A 21,282-nucleotide genomic window follows, 5' to 3' on the forward strand; every position below is an offset into this window, starting at 1 on the left:
GATGCCGAGATGTGACCTGATGTGGTCCGTGACACATGAACTGGACCGGGCACTGCTTGTGCTGACAGTATGCTATGAATTATGATATGTAAACTACAGCGGGTCGCCTTCCTGAGGATTTCTGATGAGTTTAGACAACATTAAATACAAACTACCTCCTTTAACGACCTAGAAATTGACGCTTCCCATCAAAATCATCGCAGCTAAGCACAAAAGTAGGGCCCAGAAATGTTAAAAACAGAGAGAAAAAGAAGTTGAAGATAGAAACAGTGGGTAAATACTTAACAAGATGGGAAAATTAAGAACATATTTCAAGATAAGTGACTACTGATGCTGAAAAATCAACGAAGCAGCTTGTGGAAGACAGAGCCTTGAGGTGAAACTAACAGAATTAGCTCTCTCGATGACAACAACTCCACTGTAGTGGTTCAAAGAGTCAGTCAGATAACATTAGCTCCCAGAACACTCAAAAATAACCTTCTCTCTTTTGTCTGAATTCAATTTGAGACCTAACTGATGATGATCATGCTCCATCTTACATTACAGACCTTCCTTTTGTCAGATTGTCTAACGTCTGTGGTTTGAGAAAGGTGGACAGCTTAGTTGTCTGTTGAGTGGACTCGCACGATGAAGGTGATCTGTATGATTACTCAGTAGTATGTTTATGACGAGACAACAGTTACACAAAACACACGATGCAGATTTTACGTCTTAATGTCTTTATTGAACATAAAGCAGCAACAAAACATAAAATATGTTCACTCGTGGGACGGGATGCCTCGTGAGGCTCAAACACTTCGTCCCCATGAAAAGGGGAATATATATAAAGTACTTTGTGACGGAAAACAAAGCAAATTCATAACATATACAGTCTGTGGAAAGTGCTAGTATGCTTCATTTCATTCAGCTGAATCATCAGCTCAAATATCCTAAACAATATATTTCTATTTCTTACAGCCTGTCAAGAATAAGTTCATTTCTAATATACAAGATGATACAAACAGGAGCGACAGACTCGTCTCTCACTGCCACAGTACAAAGAGTTATAATGTACACACAAGCCGAGCAGATTTCTCAGAAGAGCGAAGGCTTGTGAACTCAGTGACTGAGAAAATTAAAGGTGACGGCTTCACAGCCCTGTTTGAGTCTCGTGTTCACACCTGCGTCTCCAAATTCCACCGATTCCTGGATAATCGTTTTTTTTACAAGAAGCCTCCTGGAGGCATCTACAAACCATCTCATCTGTACAACTTCCCTTTGCATTTTGTCACCTTTCTCTCTCTAATCTCACGGCCGGTTCTGAGAATTAATTCAACGATGATACAAAATAAAATCAAGCGAAAGGAGCCCCCACTCCCGTCCCCGAATAATGATCCTCCTCTCCCACATTCCCCACCAATGACCTTATCCCCATCCTTTTGTCTCTGTGGCTCAGAATGAGGCCGATTCTGGTGACGCATCACCGGTTAGCCAATGGGCGCCCTTCGTTGAGGGTTGTGTCCTGAGCCTAGCATCACTGAAACGGCAAAGTGAGACTCTTTTTCTCGGTGGTGTGCGAGGGGGGAGGGGATAGGGAGGGCGATGGAGGAGGAGCCTCTTGGCGTGGGCGGGGGGGGGGGCACGTGGCGCCCAACGAGGTCTCAGCCTGTCACAGGGCATCACATCAGACGGCGAGCAGGCATGCGCACTTTCTAAACTCCACGCCCTGCGAGAGAAAAGGGAGGACGTGCAGAAAAGCAGTCCGTGCGGACATATCTCACGTACCCCACATTACTGAGGAAATAATAATATATAAAACAAGGAGAATGCTTCATGGATATTCTGTGAGGCGATTAAAACGGCTGCAGACGTCATTGAACCGTCCCTTTAAACGCTCCTTCCATCTTTATGTTTTCCTTAAAGCACCGAGTCTGTAATGCTAAAAACAATCATGACCTTCAGTGTCTTCCAGGAACTAAAAGACTCTTCTACACCGTCATGTTCACTCCTCACGCCATCAAACATGACAGTCATGCTCAAATCTTTATTGCATGAGCTTCCTTCCTCAAACTCATCCCTACACTACCACGTTTCTGCAAATTCACCACAAATGTGGGCTTGCGTGCGCAGCGGGAACACTAGCAGGTGGAGACATGGCGTGCTTCGGCCTGACCGCTTCCTATCGCGTGCGGACGACACCGCAGATTCTCTGATACAGGAAATACTCTGCAGCTTCCAACTCGACTCGGACTGGTTTCATCCGACAGGGGAGGGTTTTGATTAACAGGAGTTAGCTTGAATATACACCACTAAAAACCTACTGTAGATCTTGTTCAAAATGTTCACAGCTTTATTAAATCATTACAAAATAAAGAAATACATTCATTCATCAATAATAAAAAAAAAGAAAAAGACAGACTCATTTGTTTTGATTAAAAGTCTGCACACCCATGCAGTGTTCGGTAAAGTTAAATGTTTGCATTAACATGTAGTAGATGCTGCAGGAAGGGTTCTTAACCAAGGTGTTCACACATCTTATTAAACAGGACTTCATAGATTAATGTTAAAACGGAAGAAAACAGCGTAAAAATAGGTAGTGAGTAGTTTTAAGTCCCTTGGCAGATCTGATGTAGCATTTTAAAACCTTTCTGCACTTTCTGTGCAAATGTTCACCGAGTCTCTGACACCTGACTGACACATTTCACAAGTAGATGTATTGACAGTCTGAATACAGATCCCCATCTGTTCACAAAGCTTCTCTTGTGAAGGACAAAAAAATAACAATACAGAAAACCTAAAAAAAAAAAAAGGGGTCGAGCTAACTTTTCATCCCCTTTAACCTTTAATGTTCTGGGCCTCCCATCACTTCGTTACAAGGTACAAGGTGCAGTCAGCCGTCCCTTTAAAAGGCGTTACTGTTCAGTGTGTTCAACTCCATTTGAGCTTTGAGCTCTGGCAAAATTCACAGTTATTTAAGAGTTTGTTTCCCCCTCTTGTTATAGCTCAGAACAGTATCGAGAGCATCTTGCAAGTATGTACCTTTGTAACGACTAATGGTCAGACCCCTGCTGGCAGTCAGCTGGTTCTGATCACCCACCCAAACCAGTCCTTAAAACCAGTCCTATGCACGACCCCATATGAGTGAGCCATCCCCCACAAATCCCTCAAGGTCCCGACAACAGAAATGACAGAAAACGTTTAACAGCAGCCCTGATATCTCGGCGCATGGTGAAAGAGGGATCCCAGAAAATTCAGTGTCTGAGTGTGACTATGACTGTGAGGTGAGAAAAGTGCGGTCCTGGAAGACACCGTCAACGTCTCTGCTCCTCGCTCCACACCTTCAGGTTTCATTGGCTCATCCGTTATCTCCACGATCAGAGTAGTCAAAAGTCTCTTCAGGGCGCAGGCTGGGCCTGGACCTTCTCCGTCATCTGTTTGGCACTGTAGTAGGACAGACTCAGGCCCATGATGGCCAGCATCATGGCTATCTGGTTGATGGCGCGGTCCTGTGGCTGCGTCTGCACCTCCCCGGCAACTTGCCTCTGCAGAGCCAAAAACAAACAGGACACAAGGTCAGAGGTCAGGGGTCGGCTTTTAGTGGAAACAAAGGGCCATTCAAGACGTGTTTCTTGTCAACGAAATATGCTGAAGCCTGAAACACCTTCTGCACCTCTGCTTTGTGACCAAACCTTTGGCAAGAACAGCTATTAAACATTTAAGAGGGGAAAGACTTGAGCGAAGGGGGAACACAATGTTCTCTGCACTGTAGAATATAAGCTTGTATTGTGTAGAAACACTGCCCACGGTATTTGGTGTCTAAGTTCGGCTCTTCCTCGCTCTATGACCGGTTTGCAGCCTCGGGCAGTGAGATAGGAACGTCAGCATTTTTAAAAAAGGCATCGGAGACAGCTGCCAACACTCACAACACCATGTAAAGAAACGTACATATAAAACACCACAGATACGACTTCTACTGATGTATTCAGTATTTCCATGTCCTGCTACTTTATACTTCCTCTCCACGACATTTATTTGATTACTTTAGTCACTAGTTCCTATGCAGATTACCTGCTGCATCAGAGCTAAAGTAGCACATTTTTAAATTAATTTATCTGATCAGCAAACGGATTAAAAAAACACTGATTCTGATAACGATTTTATTTTAAAGATATTGTCGTCAACACAAAAAAATAAAAATACATTTGTAAATTTTGTTTTTAGCATTCCTCACACTTTTCTGAAGAAGTTTAGCAAACATTCGTCTCCATCAAAGTCAAACTATATGTTCGAATCTGTCAAATCCAACCAAAGATCTCTTTTCTTCTCTGCAGATTAAAAAGTAGTCCTGCTAGTCAACTCCCCTTTATACAGTAACAACTGAGCATTAACAAAAGGAAAATTTACTGTCGCGCCAAAGTGTCAAATCTTATGTAACAGCCAGTCACTTTTCTCCGGTCTGTTGAGCTTTCACATCATGTGAGGGGACAGCTTTTGTTTCCAAATTAGTGTAAATAAAGCGAACAAAGACTTTACATAATGGTCGAGATGTATGGCGGGTCACTACTGCTGAGTGGATTACGATGACAGCAGGAGGAACAATAGAAAGAGAGGAAATGATATCAGTGATTAGTGTCACCCCTAATTATACTGGTGATGAAAGCGGATTGTGGGTCGCAGAAGAAGTCCGGGCCCCTCGTCTGAAAGCGGTTCAGATTAGAACCAGTGTTAATGCCTGAAGTGAAGTCGACAGCATAAAATTCATTGTTGGTGAAGCCGCACGTACCTGGAGGAGGCGGAAGTATCCAGGTGTCAGTCTGCCCAGTCTGATGATCATGTCTGCTGCTGTGGTGTGAGGTGGCTCGAATGAAGGGAAAGAGCTGGGGCGGCTCTGAAGACCTGCAGGGGGGAAAAAAGAAAGGAGAATTCACTTAGGTGTGCAGCAATCACACAGAAACATGCTGAAAATTGAGTTGCAAACACAGAAATACAGTCGGAAAACTAAAATATCCACCAGGAGTGAGCAGGAGTTGCGTCTCCAGAACAAAAAACAAAAAAAAAAGTAAAAGTAATGAAAAAGTCAACTTAATATAAAGCACAAGATTAAATCAGCTGTCCTCATCCAAGTCAAACTTTCATTAAGTTTTTGCGTTGTTGCCAAAAGAGGAAGAGAACATCGCCGCTGGCTCGCACACGGACTAAAACCATCTGATCGATGCACGAGGAAGGAACGTCTCTCGCCTGCAGCCACTTCTGCGTGCCCATCCATTTTCAACCCCATGCAGAGAACTCCCCATATAAATGCCTATAAGAGACCTTTCACATCTGGATTTAGTTTAGATCTGACCTACTTGGCGCCACTTTCACCCAGAATGCCCTAAAAAAGTCCTCCGTTATTAAATTATTTCTGAACCAAAGCAACAGAGCATCTTTTCATGCTGCGTCATGAAAGCGGCGCAGCAAAGAAAAGAACGATTTCATTCATTCGCTCATCGGACAATCTCATATTTAACTGATGAAGAATGTGGCGTTTTCGTATAAGAGTTGAACGCCAGAGAAGCATATGGAGGGATGGAGGTCCGCCCAACCATGAAATAAGAACAAGAAGTACCCAACGGGGGGGAAGCCAAGATTCAACATGTTCAAACTTTAAAGACTGGATCGTCTTTACTGGTGCAAAGATTGAGAAGAGATCTTAAAAAAAACGCACCCCAGACAAACCAGAGGAAGAAGATTTTGCAGGTTGTGCATCAATACGCAAACCCAAAAAAGGTGTGAGCTTCATGAGCTACAACAACCAGGGAAGTCCCTTCCAGCTGGGACTGATTACTCATTTGTGATCAAGCTTCCAGGGAAGGGAAGGTGAGGAGGAGGAGGAGGAGGAGGGGGCAGGTAAAACACATGTGAAGCATTAATGTGCCAACTCCCCTTTACGAGGAAAGAAATTCAATCCAAGCTTCCAAAGTTGCTCCTGGCGTGAAAAGTTGGGTCTTAAATCGTGAAAACCAACACTTTGTGATTCCTCACCTTCCAGAGGCCTTCTGATGGCGAAAAAAAAAACCCAACAACAACAGCAGGACCCTTTACTTCGCAGCCACGCTGAAAATCCCAACAGATGCCAAACAGAGTGATGATTTCAGAACTAGTGAGAGCTTGTGCCCTGCGCTCCGCCTTTTTATACAGCCCCGCTCTCACCCAACCAGATCTGCGGGATCGCCTGCAACACACACGCCCACACCGCTGTCGAAATGCATTACTCTCAGTGGGTCGCTTTGCCAAACACACCCCTTCCCACCATCTCCCAAAACAGGAAGAAACCTTTGTGGACCGTCTGATATGTTTTACTCATTTTAAAAATCGGCTCAAACAAAAACAATACAGCGTGACAGCGCGCTATTAAAAGCAGTGTGCATGTTAAAGTGTAGGGTTACATAACAGCATGATGCATCAGATTAATCTCAAACTGGAGCAGAAATTAAATGTCACAGGTGTCAGGCCCGGCCGTCAAGAACCTGACAAACCGCCAAATTAGACACGAGGGACAAAAAGTTTCACCTGTATAATCATGTGTTTGTTTATGTTGGGTTTTAATTGCTCCTTTAGCCGTCGGTGTTATGTAACCGGTTTCCATTCCACTGAACAAATAGTTGCACCGACTCTCCACGCATCTGTGAACGCCCGAGACAAGCCGATGTTTACATCGTGCGATTAGATTTGTCAGATTTTTGACTAAAATCCACTGATCCTGAAGTGTTTCCAGAGATGAGCAGCGTAAATACAGCGTCACACGAGGCGATATAAGGATACCTGGGCTGTTTCCCATAAAGAGCTTGATGTACATAAGCAGCTGCATGTTACACCTTGAACACACACGCCGCAGGAATTTGGCTCTAAGTCTAAATTGGCACCTGATCCACAACAAGGAGTTATCTAAGGCTAATTTCATTGTCAAACAAGAACCGAATAAGTCACATTAACAAGAAGGTAAGCTCATTACTGGACGTCTTTACGCACTGTGATTAAGAGATTAAGTAAATCTTGCTATGTGACTCCAAGCAAGAGAACATTAAGACATGATAATCTGACACGAGTGGTTTTATACCACAAGTATAGAAGACAATGTGTTTGAAGAAGCATTTCTGTGTTTGTTGAGGCACACTAAGAGTTTAAAAACAGCTTGCAGTGGTCACAGGGTAGATTTTCCAGCAGGTTGGATACTTGAATGCTTTGGCCATGCATGCGAGCTCAGGTATCACCTGTGGCCCTTTTCCATACATGTTCTGGCTTGGCTTGACTCGGCTCATTATAACAGGGTCACCCCGCTTGAAAGGGTCTTTAACCGACTCTGCGTTATCGAGTCCATGAAGAGCTGCTCCCTCTTTAGTGCTGTCCACCAGTTCACTGTGCAACAGTTGTTGTCAGTCAGCTACTCATCATCATGACTTTTCAGACAGCTGTTATCATTTTGCTTGCCGTTTAAAAATCGCTTGAAAAATGGAGACGGGGTGATGAAGTGGATCTGGAAGAGGAAGCTACCGACCAGACATGATGCTTCATCACGGGTGCGACTCGGCGTATGTAAACTGGTAATGGAGATGCAAATCAAGGCGGCATGGTTCGACTTGGCATTGCCATGAGTGCCGATGGAAAAAACCCCACTGCTGTGAACTTCAGTTTACTCATCATGAGTCCTCTGTAGCTTTGTTAAATTTGAAAAATAACCCTGAAGTTTGAGACTTTAAGTTTTGAACAGACGGCTTTATAAGCGTCACTAGCTGGAGGTGTAGGGTTTGAAAATAGTGGGTATTTACCAGGCATGGTGGGGCTGATAAAAGTCGCTTTTGATGGGTGCATTATGGGAACTAGGAGCTAGTGCTTTTGGAGTTGGACACATAAAAGTCAGGATTTCTTGCCACTTGCTGCTTCACTACTGACCAGATTTCTTTAGAAAGCCGTCCCCCAATTATACGGACATCCATTGCTAAGATCAAGTAATGTAAATGGTACAATTTACATTGGATTTTCTGTGATTGCCTCTTTATTCACCATTCTTGTCCGTTAAGCCATGAAAAGCTGAAGCCAAAAAAGTACCCACATGTTACATTTCTGAATCTAGTGTATTGTAAAAAAGAAAAATTTCCTCAAAAAAAAAAAAAAAACCCCATAAAAGTGTCAATGTTATCACTTTTGCAATAACCTTCAATACAAAGTACAAAATCAGTCTCTCTTAAACTTTTTATGGAAATACTGGGGACTTATCATTGTTTTATTTGGTTCAGTATCAAACAACTATGGAAACTGCTCTTGTTCTAAATGCTAATGGCATCTCAAATGTTTGTAGCATATCACACAGAGAATCAATCTTTATGAGTAATCGGGGATGACAGTCACAAGTTGCCCGTCTGAATGCAGAAAATCCTCCCTGGCAGCTGACCGAGTAGCTGACTCAGGGTTTAGGAGTGGTTCACTACATGCTTCGGCAGGAGTCCAGGTGAATCACCTGCAAACTATTCAGGCTTATCTGAGGCACGGCGGGAAGGCAAGAGGGCGTCTCCACTTCCATTTGTGTATCACCTGTGACCACATTTCAAAACAGCGGCTGCACACAGACTGAAGGAGTGGCTGTCAGTGAGCTGACACAAAACAGCTGGCCGGTGCGCTTAAAACATCTATGAGTGGTATTTGCTCTCAGGCAGAACTACACGCCTTTCTATCTGGAGAGGCTGAGAAAACACATTAAAAGGATTAATTCACATCATCTCTCCCACACCTGAGGGATGTCATTCAGCTCACCAGGCCCAAAAACATCCATTTGGTACACTGTGTACTTAACACCAAGCAGCCAATGAAATATCATCAGCGCTCCTCTTCTCCGCTCTCGGTCCCGCCTTCTCATGTCACTTTTTGTGCCCCCCCTCTGCAGCCCGTCCGCCTCCAGCCGGGGACCTCCTGCGAGTGAGCTCTGACACCAGCCTGAGAGCGAGGGAGGCATCAGTCGCAGCACCGGAGCGATCCATAAAGCCTCAGCTCTGGATTACATCATCATATAGGGTTGTGCAATCACTCCGCGCCGCTGTCTGGGCATCCTCCACATTCATGACGATGGCATGTGCACGACTGTTGCTATGGTTTCTCTGTGTTGCCGGGGTGTCAGCTCAAGCGCTTGTCATGCGATGCTGTGACTGAGAACGACTGAACAGAAGCCGGTTTATGCTTTTCAACTTGATATCAACACTTCAAACCAAAGTCTATAACACGCTGTGTACTGTGTCACCTCACAAGTTAAGAAACAAATGGGAAGGTCAGAGGTCAAGTAGTTCATACAAATCCCCTTTTTCCTTTAGTGTCTTGTGTACATGAGAATGAAACACAAGACACTGCCTCCATTTTGGGGCCCCAGCTGTGAAAGAGCCAACATGGCTGATCCACAGAGACAAAAAGAGCAAAGTTGAATTTTGGGAGAGTAACACACTGATGAACGGAGCTTTGTCAGGTAAACGAGGCAGAGCTCAAGCTTCTTAATCAGCATTGTGCTAAACCGTTTGCCCACCTACTGTTAAAAGCCCCCCCGCTGAGCTGACACACAAGTGTAAATCTAATCAAGGTGGGAAAGGGACCCAAAAGTCCAGAAGGTCCAATCACAACCTGGGACATGCAGATGCCGACAGCTGACAACAGTGCAAGCAAAGCAAAAAAAAGGTTTTCTGTGTCATTTGAAATGTCTTCATGTCAATTCAAATAGCAAAAATCAGATTAAAAACCAAAATCTAATCAACATTCAGTTCTATCTTTTGTCCCCAAGCGCAGACTGGCTGCACTTCCAAGAAACACCATTAAAGGCGAAGGGGGAGTCTGTTTTACAGTCTGCAGACTGCCAGGGTACAAAATGTACAGATGACATAGCATACCCTCACGCACTCTGCAGAAAGGTCAGATAACCTCCAACTGCCAACATATAGACAAAGTGAATGCAAACAGCAAAGCATTTTTAAAGAGTCATGTTTTAATATTTGCATTTTATAGATGAAAAAAAGCACAAAACATAAGATTTTTATAGAAGTTAAGCTCTTACTTGCAACTGTAACTGTGAAAATCATCATTAATGATGAAAATATTAAAAATATACAAGGAAAATTAACAATATCGGTGCAAACGAGCAGCGGGGCTGCAAAATAAATCAATAAATCAATAAAATGCTCTCTGTGGTCTGTGGGGGCAGTTTCTCTACATGGACACTTTGTTCAAGAGAAAATTTAAGAAAAAATACAAAGCTCTTCTTGATTTGGTCAAAATCAGCTGCATAATATGACAAAAATAATCTCAGTGCTGAAATATTCAGCTTCTTCTAAAGATATCTATAGGAGCCTAAATATCAATCATTTAGTTAATTATAAACCTTTTAAACGCAGCTCTTACTTTGAAAAGCACGTTTTTTCCTCTATAAAACCGATTATTTCACCAGCCAACAACTTGTTAATGGACAATTTGCTCATCTAGTGATTTTTTTTCTAACCTCCACATCAGCAACAAAGATCTCCCCCACAATAAACCATCTGAACACAACACTTCTCACCTTTAAATCCATAAACTCCACCAGCATTCACCCAAAAAAACCGTCAAATTAACGATATCCTGCATTTTTTCAGCACGTGGTCACACCCTCAATGTGAAAGCTTCAAGTTTTAAACACAATACAAAGTAAAAGCAGACAAACAATCATCACACTGGAACAACAAAAAGCGACTTTGTGTCCTTGTTAACCGGTTGCAAACTCAGCTGCAGCCGCCTCCTCGCCTCCCTTATCAGTTATCAATGAATTGAATCCCTTTAAAAAGTTGTAAAATCTTACCTGCAGCTGTTCTGGGTTCTGGTCCGGTCGTGTTTGGGGGTGTCCCTCGGTGCTTCTGTGTGGATGGTACACTGTGTTCACGATGTAAAGTCTTTATAGGAAGCCGGCCGGGACATGTTCTATATGTGCGGGGGGTGGGGCACCGCGAGTCCCGCAGCACACACAACGCATGCCAGTGTGCATGTGAAGCACATGGACCCCTACAACTGGGAGGAATGGGCTCGTCCACTCTTTGTGCTCACGTGTGTTGCTTTCTGCTGGAACATTTTGTCTTCCTGCAACTGTTCATTTCTTGTTTAATACTCGACATACAGGAGGAAAATGTCTGTGGATGCTGATTGTTGATGGACTGATAAATGAAACTCAAGGGAAGTGGTTCAGACCGGGTGTATCTGCAGATGATCAGAAGTGTTTCTTGTGTTTGCACAGTTCATGATGTGTTTGCATCTTGAGCCCTGGAGCTGTTGACTTACACTCTTTAAACCAGGATGCTTTCAACCTGATAGAACTAAAAAAAATGGGACTTTTTTGAACTAAATCTTAAAAAACTTTTGATTGGTAGTTGAATAAATAAATTAAAACCCAGGGGGGTGGCCGTGGCTCAGCATTTAGAGGGGTCGTCCACTCGGTTGGTGGTCTGACCTCCAACACAGTGAGTCCCAAATCACTGCCAACGGGCTGCCATCGCTGTATTTGCATGTGTACAGGTGAAATTTTAAAGCACGTTGGGCAAAATGCATACATTCAAAGATGTGGCACTGACTTAACACTTTTTAAAATGAAGCTCCACGCTGCAAACAACTAGATAAGCCCCATGTTTGTTCCACTTTTAGTCCTCTACGTTCAGTGTTGAAATAAAACTTTTATTGGGACTAATTGAAGAGAAACCAGACACAGACAGAACACTTGAACCAAACAGGAAAGTTAGGCATATTGTCAAGGTGACTGCAGAAACTCCCTCCATACTTTTAGTTATGGTCGGGCTGAGTGCATTCCTAACGCGAGAGAAAGGAGCAGTGGTGTCCTCCACACTATATGCAGAGTAAACACATAGAGCTGACTGGTATGTCACTCCACATGTGGTAAAGCCCGGGGGAAAGGTGACACTCGGAGCATTTTCTGGCTTAAGCAGGGTTGGCTTAAAAACAAACTCTTTTAAAGAGAATAACTACTGTATGCGTCTTATTTAAGCTTTTGTCTGCACATTTTCCAACATATTAATGAATTAACCTTTATGTCTTTGTGATGCAGCCCCCTTCCTGCCTGTGTCACCCCTGACATGCTTCTCTGGTGTCACCCCCCACCCCCACCCCCCGGGGTTACTACATGCAGAGTGACACAACAAGTAACTAATTTGAAGTATGTGTTAACTCCATGGTCAGCTATTAGTTGGGCTGCATATCATCTCACCTTGTTCAGGAATGCATATGAACTCACTGACCCCCCCACCAGCACAGTGGGTTCACCGAAGGGTGTTTTCCTTTTCAGTCAACTTGAACATCCTTGCATTTACACCTCGTCTACTTGTGATGCTAAACGATGCTGTTTTGTCACCTATAGTCCCAACAAACCTTACATTTCTGTCTGTAAGAGCAAATAAAAAAAAAAGTATAAAGTTTGGTTGTGTGTAAGATCACTCAGAGAACTACATCATGACTCAACATACGCCTCTAACAGCAACATGGCCGTCACTTTAACACAGAAAAACTATTTAAAAAGATGAAAATCACAATAAAACTGGTGATATTGACAACTACTAATATATAGGATATACAGGACAGGCTCTACAAGGTTTAAGTTGCGGGTTCTGGTAAGGGTTAAACGAGAGACGTCTTATATTTCATCAGTTTTATTGCAAAATGCGACTTTCTTGAGTCGAAAGAGATCACTTTAAATCAACAAAGATGATACGTGTAATTCATGGCTCAATTCAAACGTATCAAAAAAACATGGTTGTCCTTTGCCATTCACTACCATGCATGTCTTATCTGATTCTGGTCAACTGGAAGTGGCGTGACTTCACCTCTCAGAGTGAAATCGGCAAACTTGTTCATATCTGTTGTCCTTTTTTTTTCCTGCTGCTCTTCTTTTATGTGCTGTGTTGATATCGCCAGCATCTTTGCTATCTCCCCAACAGCGATGTCTAGTTTTGGTTAAACTCAAGCCGTCATTTTCTTGAGTCTGCAACTAACTGCACTTTCCAAAGTTGTAAAATCATTAAGATAAAACTAAGAAGAGAAGAGAATACAGCGTTTCTTCATTATACTTCCACCTGTACCCGCTCTCTGTATTGTTTATTCATAAAAAAGAAAAAATATACTTTTAAAGTTTAATTTGACCCATTATTGTCGCTACTGAATCTTAATTGGAGCTCATAGGATGTTAAATAGACCCTTAAACATCGCACTCAATGATCTGAGCAAACACTCTCTCTGGTTAAAGGTTTCAAAACAAAACGTGTCATATTTGACCTAGTTTCCCAGGCTGTACCAGGCTGGAGCATGTTAAAGGAGAGGGAGACCCCCGCTGGAATAAAGACAAGTAGCTCATGTGTCTGCAGTGATGTGACACTGCCCTCTACCGGTGCCACTGAGCAAAGACGCTGAGTGTGTTTTCCACAGCTGGAAAGTCAGCAGGATAAGAAAATCTTTCACACATCCCTCTGATGGGATACTCAGGTGTTACAGCAGCACGAGGACGGACGTGAGTACAGGTAAATAGAGAGAATGAAATAAACTGTTATATATTTGTACACAACTTTACGATATCATATAGTATAATATGCTGCAGGATAATGAAGGACAGGACATAAAATCAATAACGCACAGTACAGCAATATCACTCAGAATAGGACATATAATAAAGTATAGTATATGGATAGTATAGTATAATACACAGTGAATAATGTTATACAATATTATATATTATAATAAACAATAGCATATAGTAGATACTATACATATTGTGATACGTATAGTGTGGAAGATCTGTATGGGAGTCGTGTGTGTTATGAATGCGGACACTTTGTATCAGGGTTGACATATTGACCATTAACTAGCTGCTAGTTTAGCATGCACACTAGTAGCATACTGGCTCTGTATTAGTCATTTTAAAGAACGTATTAATACCTTATTCTACATCTATATTTACGCTGTATGGTACTGTATATTTGTATTATACTGTACATCGGTAGTGATACTACACATTGTACATATTCTATATGTATTTTTCTCATTTTTAACTGTTTAATCTTTTTTTGTTTAACTGTGTATATGAAAATAAACATTTTGAATTTGACCGCAAATACTAGGTCATTAACTAATAGATTTCACACAATAAGCTCCTAATTACTGTTTAGGATTATTATTATTAATAATAATAATAAGGAAGTTGTTGTGCATTAATTAGTATCTTAACATGCTTTAATAAGGTGGTAGCACCACAAGAATAGTCATTCTCCATTAACAACACTTAACACTAAATAAGGTCTAACTCAGAATATGTTCCCCTTTCCAAAGTGAGATTTTGCTCATAATTAATACACTTGTAGTGTGCCATGTTTCATCCCAAACAGGCTCTGCTGTGAATTAGCATCTTAAGATCATAATTCATATACAACTTCCTTACTATCAATAAGAAGTAACTGGAAGGATACTGAGAAAACTCTTGGTCATTGTAGAATAAGCAGAATAAGGCATGAATGGGTACTTTATATAGTTATAATTAAGAACTAATATGCTACAAATATGCAGACTAATACACAACTAGTTAATGTTTAATATGTGTACTGTAATATGAAGTGTTACTGATGCATTTGTTAACGAATGAAAGAACTACAATGTGATAGTCTCACTTTCACATCTGTAAATTCAAAGACGACCGTTACCGTTGGCTGCTTAACTCCAACTACTGTGGTTTTACCGAAGTGAAGTTTCATATGCACATTTTTACTTTTACATGGTTGAAGAATTTATATAATTTCAAAGAAAGTTTTGGTTCTTCATTTTAAGTTAACCAGCCTCCAGTCAAACACATTTAGAGAATATAATACTGACACATCGGCAGGTTGAAGCAAAAGCAGAGCCGCCTATAGCCTGCAGTGGTGATGAGTAAACGAAACCTTGGGGGGGTGTTGTCTTAAAATGGATGTCCTGCCAAGATGGAGGAGCCTGCAGAAGGTGTGGGGACGACAGTTGTCAGCAAAGATCATTGTCTCACAAGAAACAAAGGGATGTTATGTCTATATGAAACAAGGTTACCTCCATTTTTTGTGAAGTTTTCATGTCACAAAAAATAGCCAAGGACGACATTTTGAAAATTTTTATTCAAGAACATTTAGATCAACCATTGAAGTCAGAAAAGCTTCCTTTTCTTCTAACAGAAACATAACTTAACGTTTCATTAGATGACCAGGTTCACATCTTACATGTTTTTTGGGATGTATCAAACTTTTGACCTAATAACAGTATTTTTCTGTGGCATTTTCAATGACTAGATCTCATTTCAACATACAGTGCTTCAAAACATTTGGTAAGCAATTTCTTATTAGTTCAACATTAAAATATAAAGGAGATAAATAGGCAAAATTCCTGTTCTCCCTCATATTTTAACAATATGCTTTAGCTGCCTTATAATGTTTAAAATTAGAATCAAAGTCCAACGTCTTGGAAAATATCTATCACTCAGCAGAATTAGACTAAACTAAAAATGCCACGTCTACAAGATATGGACGGTATCATTTTAAATGGATATGAATGTGACAACAGAGTTTTGTTACATCAAGTGCAAGCCCAAAACAAACCTATAAATGACATTTGTAATATAAAACTTGGTAAAAAATACTTATTTTAAAACTGTACAATCACCAAGTACACAGAGTGAGTACATCAACTGATATTCATTTGGCTTCAGTGGCGTCAGTCTTTGCCTCCTGGGGACAGAAAAAGAAAGAAGAAGACAGCAGCATGTTATATTCATTGATAATTTAGGCAGTAGGACAGTACACTCCCCTCTACTGTGATCGCCGTCATGCTATGATTTAATCGACTTTATCTTATATGGTTTATTGCAGGGTGCCTGCAAGTTTCATCAAACCAAACAGCCTTTCAGATCCTTTTGTTAACAAAATCAAAAGGAAAACAATTGACCAACTTTACTGAGTTGTTAAGGATGATACTAATTATGGCATTTGCCTTCAGAGAAAGGATTACATTTTCAACAAAGAATAAGTGCGCCAATGAACCATAACTCCAGTCTTTTTTATACATTTTTGAAGATGTATAAATGGTAATTATTATAAAAAGTTTAAGGACTTAAACTTGCAGACACCTTGTGTTGATTTTCATGAACTTTTGTTTGATTGGTATTGTCTATTTTGAGATTATAATTATTGGTCCAGCCTTATTAAGACCAGCCTTATTAAATCCCACTGATATACAGATGCATATTATCGAAAGATATCTGCATTTGTTCTTACGTAACCTGGCAGATATTAGGAAAACTTTTTTTTTGTACTTGTGTGATCTCAAAGTAATAAGTTACAGTAATTAAAGGAATTAAAGTGAAAGTGCCTTAATATGGATGACATTCAATCTCGTTCCATTGACACTCTGGAGATAGGTAAATTAAAAACAAAGTCTTCTGCTAAGAGCACAAACAACCTGCAAAAAATTAAGAAAAATTATCTTGTGTAATATTTGTAATGGAGGCACTTTCTCATAGAAGAAACAAACCTGAGCCTTGGCGCCTCCATTTTCGGCTTTGGTCTTCTTCAGTTTGGCTGCCTTCTACAAACGACATGACACGTGGTTAGGAACAGATCAGAGCTCTCAAGCACACGTTTCAGACAATGAACAACATTAAGTGAACTAAAACATCTAAACACGTCTCAAATGGTCCTTTCCCATTTGCCCTGAAACTTAATTTCCCTTCAAGGAACTCCAGGACATGAATCAGTTGAACATGTGACAAACAACATACAAAAACATTCTGTTTAGCTTGTGTTATCAGTTACATACCTTTACAGCTTTCTTCTTCTCCACCACCTGAGTAGGTTTAGGTTTCTATAAAAATAAGGAAAAAAAGATAGAAGTTAAAATGATACGTAAACAGTATGTTACACCACAGAAAAGCATGTGCTACAGTGAAAAATACTGGCAGGTGACACTGAGCATTTAAGTTTTGTGACCACCTTTCAAAATAATTTCTGTTTTTATATTGTAAACACAAAACAATAGAAAGAAAGGCATACAACTTTAATAAACTAATCAAATGTTGCATGTCTGTCTAGTGCAAAAAATCAAATTGTTAATGATTAATTGTGTTTCTAAGACGCTTACGCTCGCCAGCCTTGAGGAACATCTTCTTTCCTATGGAGACAGAAGGAAGAAAATCTTTAATAATAATTATACATGTTAAAAAACAAACAAACACATAACTCCAACAAAGTATGACATATACAGCCCTTAAGTGGGAATCAGTCTTGTCAAAATTACTTAAAGGGACACTATGTAGTTTTGGAGAAGACATTGAAACTCAGAATTTAAATACTTACAACATTAATGAGATAATAATACAAACTCAGATTTTTTCCCCCCGTAACTGAATAAACAAGCTGTTCTCAGAGGTAAATAAAGTCCCCAGAACACTGTTTGAAGCTAGTAAGGTGGCAGGGTCCGCCACATATAAACAAAGTAAAACAGTATGATATTAAGTTGTCCTTTACGGTCAGTTTGTTTATTCAGTTTACGAGACAGTCATGAAAACAACGAGTTTGTTCAGGCATTAAAATCAGTCACTGAAGATCTTACTCTTCTGATTACATTTCCCCCCAAAACTACATAGTGAATTTTTTTAACAAAAAAAGGGAAATTATATTAAGAGCAACATTAAACCACAAATCTCAATTATCAGTCGACTATTTAATCTACTTTCTGAGAACGTGCAGGTGTACAATATTCTTACATTCTCAATAACAGAGCATCAAAATAATATAATAATACTGTAAACAATTAGGGTTTGTTACATACCTCAGCGGGCACGTTTTTCTGCAAAACAAAACAAAAACAAAACAGAAAAACACAATATTACAATTTGAATGTTATACATGACATCTCTAGAAAGTCAAACAACAGTATAATCTCTTAATCAGGGAGTATCAACATTGCTGCAGTAATGATCCTGTATTGGCAATAAATAAATAAATAAACGCTAGACCTGAAGACTAGTTAAATAAACTAATTTTTTTAAACGTCTTCCCGCCCTTATTTGAATTCAAACTGGGGCTGTCCCGTCACCATGACAGCGCCTTGGCGCCCTGACAGCTTCCTTTGTTTTGTATCAGTGCGCGCCGACAGACAGCTGTTGGGAAACTGATAAGATTACTACTCTACTAATCTGTAGCGACCGCCTTACAATACGTGCAGCCAAACGCAGGTCTGCAGAGATTGCACACAAAATTTTATTTAACTTAAATGTGAGATTTCATTAAGAAACGGATTTGTAATTTTTGACGCTTTTTTCCCCCCAAAATTGAATTTATTTATTTATTTATTTTTATATACATATGTATACACACACATATATACATATATATATATATACCACACGCTGCTTCAGGACGTATTATCACCTTACGCAAAAAAAAAAACAACGTAACTCCTGATATAACAGAAAGAAAGAAACATTTCGCATAGCTGCATTTGTTCACTCACTGACAACGTTACGCACTACTTAAACCCACAACGCGGTTTTCACATTTTAAAGGCCATTGTTGATTAAACTCGAGAATAAACCTGCGTTGAATCGACGTGCATGAGCAAGCCTGACTTTTCTTATTCAAAACAGACCGAAAAATAAATAAATAAAAAATAATTCCGCCTCCCCTCCCCCAACTCCTTCCTCAAAATTTGCAGTTCGCGCTCGAACTTAATAATGCCAGAAGAAGAAAAAAACAACAACTCATCTTTAGCTCATGCGTGTGGCGCGGTGCGGTGCGTTTATATCGAGCCGATAAGCCGCACATTTAACGTTACGGTGTGCGGGGAAATTGTGTTGTTGCGTTTAGCCTGGGGGACACCCCCTCCCCCTCCACCCCCTCTGTCAAAGAGGGAAAAGACCAACGGTGCCAGACAAATGTTGCACAGCGCAATGTCAGCCTCTGCACGAGTCGGAGCTTTGGCGCAGGACGTGGGAAATACAACCGCGAACGCCATCGGCCGCGTTAAGATGTAATTTTCCGTAACGCCGCGGTGTAAATACATCCACGGGGAGGATGCCCGAGCAGGTCTTTCCTGCCCGCCCGCCCGCCATGGCTGCAGCGTTTCGTTCGGGATGATGACGTTCCTCTGATGCACAAATATCAAACGCGAGCCCATCGGTAACCTCAAGCGAACTGCGCCGACACAGCAGCGTTGGTCTTTAAACAAAAAAAAAAAAAAAAAGGTAAAATAAAATAAAACTCTTACCTTCGTTTTGACCATGTTGGTGGCTGGAAATGAACGGAAAGCTCACAAAAAAATAACCGTAAAAACGGGGTGTTTTTCGGAGAGATAAACACACGGCGACCGGGCAGTAGCGGAGTAAAATGGCGAATGTATAATGCAAACGAATGTTTTTGTAGTTTATACACTGAAATATAAGAACGAAACCGGTTCGAACCAGTTTTGTGTTTCCAAGTCTGCCATTGGTTGAGAGCGCGTCACGTGATTACAGGCGCCACCCCATTCGTTAAAGAGGCAGGAAGCAGCCAGGGGGAAAATACCGCGCAGCGCCGCGGGGAGGCGCTGTACCGACGGTGGATTACCGCTCATGACGGTTGAGAAAAGTAGATCCAGTTCATCACATATCATTTAAAATCCTGTCTGTTTGCTACACATGTGCGTCATAATTTTAAAGGCGCACTATTTAGTTTTAGGGGAAGTACATTTTGATCAGAAGAGAAAGAGATGTCGTGTATTTAAGGCTGGTGTTCAAATCGTAATATTGTGTTTTTTTTATGTTTTTTGGCTTTCAGAAAAAACGGCCCCCTCGAGGTACGCATCACCTAATGTTTACAGTATTCGTGGTATTTTTTTGAAGCTCTGTTATTGCAAGAGTATTGTGCACCTGCACACTCGCAGAAAATAGACGGTAGATGTCGACTGATCATTGAGATTTGTGGTTAAATGTTGCTTTTAATATAATTTTCTTTCTTTTAAAGGTGCAACATGAAGTTTCTTACGCCTACAACAAAGTCTAAGTTTTCATGACTGATTAAACTGAATAAACAAACTGACCTTAAAGGACAACTTAATTTCATGCTGTTTTACTTTGTTTATATGTGGCGGACCCCGCCACCTTTCTGGCTTCAAACAGTGTTCTGGGGACCTTATTTTCCTCTGAGAACAGCTTGTTTAATCAGTTATAGAAAAAAAGTATTTCTGAGTTTGTATTATTACCTCATTAATATTGTAAATATTTAAATTCTGAGTTTCAATGTCTTCTCCAAAACTACATAGTGCCCCTTTAATGTGTTATTTGGCTTCTTTACTTACTCCTCGACCCAAACGAATCAATACTACATCATCAGTTTGATGCCATTACTTGCAAAATCATACATTCATGAATGAAAATTCTCCAATAATAAACCGTCCTTTTGAAATTTTGAAAATGAAGCCAACCAATACATTACTTTAATAAATACTCCAAAAATAGAAAAACATTGAACTTATGTTTCCTATTTAACATCTTTATGAACTGCTCTATGATCTGTGTGACTGTTGTTATTTGTTTTGTTTTTATTTTTAATTTTTTTTTTGTATTTAAATCTGCTGTCAATATTAACATTGTTTTTGCTTATAAAATTAAAAACAAAACATCTCTTTCATGCTAAATTAATCCAACTTTGGTGCTGACAAATCGCTCCATGACAAGATCTTGGCATAAGCTTTGTTGTAGCCATAAAATAAAAGTTCTGGTGGACTGTAGGCTACCTAAGTACATTTGCTTTAAGTACTTATTTATACTTTCACTACATTTGTTTCACTGATCGAGATAAATAGCTACTTTATACCTTAAAGAAAGAAGAAAACTATGAGTATTAAGTACTTAGACTTTTGATACATCATATTTTTCTTCTAATACTTGTGCTTGTACTTGTAATGAAGTATTTTTGTACTGTAGTATTACTGCTCCTTTAAGTAAAAGATCCTAATACCTCTCTCTCCATTGTATACAAGTGACACCAGTTGTATGAAGATTGAGGCTTTGATATATACTATATATTACTTAATAGTATTTTTTGTATTTTATATGGAAGGATTTTCAAAGAGCTCATTTTTGTCAGTGTATGTCTTGCAGTTGACTTACATGAGAGGTAAAATTAAATATTGAGAATTTTTGATAAAAAGTCCCTTTTTTATGTCATGACAGACCTGATTGTGTAGATAGGATACTATCTGATAATGATCTATGCTACT

The 21,282-nt window shown here is 40.3% G+C and overlaps 2 long non-coding RNA genes across 2 annotated transcripts; both read right to left on the reverse strand.

Annotated features, from left to right (window-relative positions):
* Positions 1–2,308: 2,308 nt before the first annotated feature.
* On the reverse strand, positions 2,309–10,926 carry LOC141012358 (uncharacterized). The gene is made up of 3 exons (XR_012180375.1): positions 10,826–10,926; positions 4,763–4,875; positions 2,309–3,521 (listed from the first exon to the last, which is right to left on the reverse strand). It is a non-coding gene; the product is annotated as an uncharacterized lncRNA (long non-coding RNA).
* Positions 10,927–15,130: 4,204 nt separating this feature from the next.
* LOC141012363 (uncharacterized) lies at positions 15,131–19,472 on the reverse strand. The gene is made up of 6 exons (XR_012180376.1): positions 19,291–19,472; positions 17,854–17,871; positions 17,164–17,193; positions 16,843–16,887; positions 16,558–16,611; positions 15,131–15,755 (listed from the first exon to the last, which is right to left on the reverse strand). It is a non-coding gene; the product is annotated as an uncharacterized lncRNA (long non-coding RNA).
* Positions 19,473–21,282: the final 1,810 nt, after the last annotated feature.

Source organism: Pagrus major, chromosome 17 (genome assembly GCF_040436345.1).
Source record: "Pagrus major chromosome 17, Pma_NU_1.0".
Lineage (NCBI taxonomy): Eukaryota > Metazoa > Chordata > Actinopteri > Spariformes > Sparidae > Pagrus > Pagrus major.